Source organism: Schistocerca serialis, chromosome 3 (genome assembly GCF_023864345.2).
Source record: "Schistocerca serialis cubense isolate TAMUIC-IGC-003099 chromosome 3, iqSchSeri2.2, whole genome shotgun sequence".
NCBI lineage: Eukaryota > Metazoa > Arthropoda > Insecta > Orthoptera > Acrididae > Schistocerca > Schistocerca serialis.
Window position 1 is genome coordinate 115,767,442 of NC_064640.1, and position 6,000 is coordinate 115,773,441.

The following is a 6,000-nucleotide window of genomic DNA, read 5'->3' on the forward strand; positions in this document are numbered from 1 at the left end:
ATTGCACCAGAATGAGATTTTCACTCTGCAGCGGAGTGTGCGCTGATATGAAACTTCCTGGCAGATTAAAACTGTGTGCCCGACCGAGACTCGAACCGAGTTCGAGTCTCGGTCGGGCACACAGTTTTAATCTGCCAGGAAGTTTCAAGAATTGCACCTCTTCAGATGTTGGCGCTTATCTGTGCCTATCCCAAAACAACTAACCTGTTACTAAAAGAGGGCAGGAAAGGAAGAATGTATGGTGAATGAACGCACAAAGGAGCAGTGAAAATGAAAGTTGTTTTGTATGGTTTTTTTGTGTTATATTATTTCATTTTTTTACCAGAATTCCAGGAGTCGCTCTCGCCTTCGGACGGTGGAACAACCAAACTTGTGTTCTCGAAATTTTTAAAGCAGATTCCATTTGTAGCTCGTTCAGAGCATCATGCCGACAAAATAAGCATCAGCATCTCATGGCTTGCACGTTCTAACTGGTAGGCGGGTCATGATATTTGAAATGAATTGCTTGTATCTGAGGTTGCGATTAAGTTCAGAGTGTCGATCATTACTGTACGTTCAATAACCCAGTTCAGACTTCTTGTTGGGGCCAAAAAGGTAGCGGACCATATGGCCGCGTATCAAATTGACAGTGTTAGTTTTCGTTGCAGCGTTGCAGGCTAATGAATCATATCTGGGAATAAAAGTGTATGGCTGGTGTACGAGCAAGTGTCTATAGGGAACGTAATCCAAAATACGCTGCGCGAGCCTACATACGTCAGACGACAGACCACATGGGAATTGGTGGCCGTCTGTGTCATCCACACCGCAATGAACGCAATTAACGTGTATCAGCGAGACGGATGCGGTGCAAACGAAATTGGATGAACTGTTTGCCACTGAAAGTGATATACCAGGTGCATTGGACGATGGTGTTGAGAAAGCCTGCATACACCGCTTTCCACACATACGCCATGTAATCTGGGGAAACTGGAAACTTGTGTTTGATGGGATTGGGGGATTGATGCGTTTTGTAGTGCATCATCTACAGCCCTTGTATAGAGTATTCGTGGAAGTGGTATGTAATGAAGGATGTATCTTGACTCCAGAAAGAAATGCCAAACGCGATAAAAGAAGAGTGGAATGTCTGATAACTTGACTGGGGCTGACATGGAAACTGGCGCATAATGATGTAAAAGTAGTCTGGTGTGGTTCGTGGGGCAATGGCGCCACACTTTCAGTTGAGAGCTAACGAAAAATGCCACAACTCTGTGTGGCACGTGGAATAAGCCAACCCCACCACTTTCCCGTAGGGGGGCAAGAGAGGAATATTGGATTTTAAATATCCTGGTACAGACAAAGGATCCCATCGCCATCAACATACGATGGGCGTGAGAAATCGGGACCGGAAATACTAGCGCCACATGGGGGATGCGAGAGGTGTGGGAGACATTCACGTATTGTGCGTGCTGTACAATGTCGAGAGGTCTAAGGCCGTGATTCACGAGGCCAGCCCTGATCGTTTGGAGGAGTCGACTGCTGTTTGCTGCCGCCAAATGACGGAGATGTTTCATAAAATCAATGCCCAAACAGAGGAGGCTGGTGGCCACACTTACAAGAGCAACACATGTATCAGGTAAGCCGTCACCAATGAGCGGAATCTGGGATTTGGAAGCGTTAAGAGAACTACCAGATGCTTCCCCATTTGTCACCACCCCGTGTCAGGGCTTCACGGACATTATCTTCACTGCATATGTAGAGCAGACGATCATCAGCTAAGGCCGTACAACAGAAGCAGTGCCCATGCAATGTCAGGCCTACCAGGCGTTGGCAAAGTCTCTGGAGAAGGGTCCTAACACCAAAGCATACAGTCTCAGAAAAGTGGGCAACGTTGTCGGACAGAACACTCGATCACTAGGGTCGCCGACCGGAGTGGCCGTGCGGTTCTGGGCGCTACAGTCTGGAACCGAGCAGCCGCAACGGTCGCAGGTTCGAATCCTGCCTCGGGCATGGATGTGTGTGATGTCCTTGGGTTAGTTAGGTTTAATTAGTTCTAAGTTCTAGGCCACTGATGACCTCAGACGTTAAGTCGCACAGTGCTCAGAGCCATTTGCTCAGAGCCATTTGATCACTAGCGTCGTAGTGAGGCAATCATTACAGAGTATTCTTGAAGTCGCGCCCCTCAATAGACGCATTACCATCGTTACTGTATGAGCTGGAAAACCTATGTGCTGGAGGACTGTCTTCAACAAAGTGTGGTCGACATGATCAACTACGTGACTGCCGCCCGGAGTGGCCGTTCGGTTTCAGGCGACTTGTCACGGAATGCGCGGCCACTCCCACCGGATGGTCGAGACCTCCCTCGGTCATAGTGTGTATGTTATTCTTAGCATAAGTTAGTTTGAGTAGGCATAAGTTAGGTTAAGTAGTGCGTAAGTCAAGGGACCGATGACCTTAACAGTTGGTCCCTTAGGAATTCACATACATCTGAACATTTGAAATACCTGACTGAAATCAAACGACGGCTGTGCGCAGGTTAGATGCCTCGAGATGGCGAGGGCGATCATGTCCCTGTACAAGCAAAGAGCCGTATGAATTGTGTTTTCACCACCGAGCTTCCACTATTGGCACGGAGGGTCCTGGAGAGATATCCGGATGGCATGAAATATCCGGCGCAGCCACTATGGCCGCAACCACCGGGTGGAAGCTGGGTCGGGCGACACCTTATGGCACTCCCCGACGGATGTGCCAGCACCCTCGTCTGCTCCGTCATCGACATCGTCAAGCAAGGAGATCGGACCCAGTAGAACGAGATCATCGAGGGCTAGGGCCTGTGACGCTGCCGCAGTGGGTCCAGGGAATCTCCCTCCACCGGATGCTTATTTGTCGGATGGGGTCGTAGGTGGTGGAAAGGATGCTTCCAAGATGGGACATCGCGAGTGGCCACACCTGTCGCTGGGGCACTCGAGGGAAGATCACTGTCTGTGATCCGGTCCACTGCCTGTGATGCCACATGAAGAAATGTGTCGTCGGAGAGCGTTCGGGACTTCGCTTCTTCGGTTTTCGGGGCGACCGCTGCTTTCGGAGGTGCTGTTCCGTGTCAGAATGTGGACGTTCGTCGTCTAAAGCCGTGCCCGTCTGAAGGAAAGCACAGGTAGGCGCTGTATTCGGTTCGATGTCCATCGTAGCGGACGGGCCGTTCATCGAGCTCTGAACAGTTGTTGGTCTCGTCGCTGTGAGAGGTTCAAAAATGGTTCAAATGGCTGTGAGCACTATGGGACTTAACATCTATGGTCATCAGTCCCCAAGAACTTAGAACTACTTAAACCTAACTAACCTAAGGACATCACACAACACCCAGTCATCACGAGGCAGAGAAAATCCATGACCCCGCTGGGAATCGAACCCGGGCGTGAGAAGCGAGAACGCTAGCGCACGACCACGAGCTGCGGATCGCTGTGAGAGGTGATTATGCCTGTGAGGTCAATGTTACACCACACAGAGGGGGAGTGCCTGCGGGTGAACAGGCGCTTCCTGAAGTGACATATCCGGGTTGCACACATCCGAGGCGTAAGTATGCGGTAAAGAAGTGACCGTCGCTTTGGGAGCTGCGTGACTGGTTAGGATCTGTAGCAAACGGCGACGGAGACAATCGGGTCTAATATGCCCCTCGATTCCACATCCTGCACAATTCCACAGCTGGGCATCATACATGACTATGGCTCTCACACCATCTACCAGCAGATAGAATGGTACGTGTTTGGACAGTTCAATCTTGATCGGACACCAGTTAACATGTGATATGTCGTGAACGTCTACTGTTTTCCGCGATGCGGCCTACAACATTGCCGTAGGGTCAGAAGGCTTCGACGACCACGTCTTGTGGCACTTCGAAAGGAAGCTCAGATACCAGAATTTTCTGAAGGCCGAATGCAGCGTGATGTGTCGTTATCTTCACAATAATCCCGTCGGAATGCTTAAACTTTAGTTCGAGTGCATGTCGGCCCACTACGTCAGCATATGTTTCCTCCATCGTCATTTTAATGCAGACGATACTAGCCTGTGATAGAGAAGTGAATACCTATTACTTGTTGTGGGTCCAGGTGTATGGAATGTTCGATTTCGTAAGCACATTGGCGTGTATGTTCGGCTTGGAATATTACTTTACCGTCGCTCGGCGGTAAGAGTGTGCCATGGCGTACAATACTGATGGACTCACAAGAATATCGCGACGCGAAAGTAAACAACTCCGTTACCGGAGCGCTGCCCGGTTCGCGGAGCCGGTCCGCACGCTAGCACGGCCGAAAGCCGACTTTGTCTGGTACACAAGGCCAACAGGTCCCAATCCGCTGCGCGGATTCGATCTCCGTCTAGTTCATATACTCGTCTCGGAAGCCAGCACCCTGCGCGTTATGCCGTCGCTACACGGGACATAGCGCCCTACAATTTTTGTGACTTCAGTTCCTGCTGTTTCTCGTTGAGAAGCTATTTCGTCAGGAGAAACACAAAAGAAGTTTACGATATTTCGGCACCCTGCCATGTAAAGTAGAACCAATAGGAATCAAGAACGCTCCCTATGTCACAAGCGGAAAGCAAGCCGTATTTGTCGTGTACAGCAGAAGCCCATATTCGATGGGTTTTGTGTTATACGTTTCACCCTATGAATATATGTTGTTTCTAAGCACCAGCACGTTGAATGCCTCGAGAACGAATCGTTGTTGGTACGATTTGCTGTAATAAAATGACGGGAAACCTAATATCGGTGTTTTAAGAATTTTCGTATTTAGTTGTTTTCGCGTTATGACACGCGTGTCATGAGTGCAAGCCGTTTTAGCACAACGATCCGTTTAAAATTCATGAAAATGTGTCTTTCTTACTATGATTTACATTATAATTGTCAATAACATTTCTAACACGAAAGTAAAGGGAAAGAAACAAATTACAGATGATTCACAGCATTGCATAGTCGGTTGAAGCACTGCAAAGTTACCCAAGTATTGGAATGGCTGAGTGTTCGTGTCCTGGTGTTACAATTTTTTTTCACTTTCGTTATTGGTAAAAGGTTATGGGAGTTTCATATTAATTCATTTGATGTTATGTAAACAGATGTGAGTTGTCTGTCAGGAGTGAGTGTGTTTGATTTGGTGAACTTACATAAGCTGATGTTTTCCTGGGTGGACATGGATCTTCCATTTTTGTCTTACTACGCTTTCACGGATATTAAAGTTTTTATTTACGTATACCACAGAGAGAGGGAAACATGACTAGCATACGGTCAGGAAACGAAATGTTCGTTTTAATAGAGCTAACGTAGGAATTCTACGCTCGTCATTTTTTGTGAACAAACTCTATGGTTTGCTAGCCAAATAAATACGGCAACCGTCGCTGGAGAGCACTGAGAGTGCAAAATCACATCAACCAGCCCGTGCCATGGGATATTCCGTCTGCGTGCACGTCAACGTTAGCTGCGACGTTCCGTGCTGACAGCTTTAGGCTATACTAGGAGGCCATTAACAATCCGTATTGTTAAACGGCTATAATGGTCACCCAATCGTTCGCTCTCAGTTGCAGGTTGTCTACCTAATGGCATCCAGGACAACAAAAATTAAATTTTCACTATTTCATGTCTTATTGACCGAATTTACGAATTTCAAATGCTGTTACAATATACTCACTGAGAGGTACAGTCTTACGTTAAACATTTAATACAAAAGACAAGTATTAAACTTAGGAGCTGTGCATTTCTTCTGAGTCAGTGTAACTGTGTGCAAATTACCCAGACTATATCCATAAATTTTTATTGCTGCCATCACTCAGCTTATATGACTAGACAACGGAAAGGCAGATATGGCAAGTTGAAAAAGAGAGTATGTGTGATAGATAGACGGTGATATATGTATATACAACCGTATGATAAACCCCTACCCTCAAAAATATTTCTCTCTTTCATACCTCCTCTGTGTTACCACAGATGACGTGTCACTAATCTCATTTGTACTAAGATTGCAGTACGTGGCAGGTGCC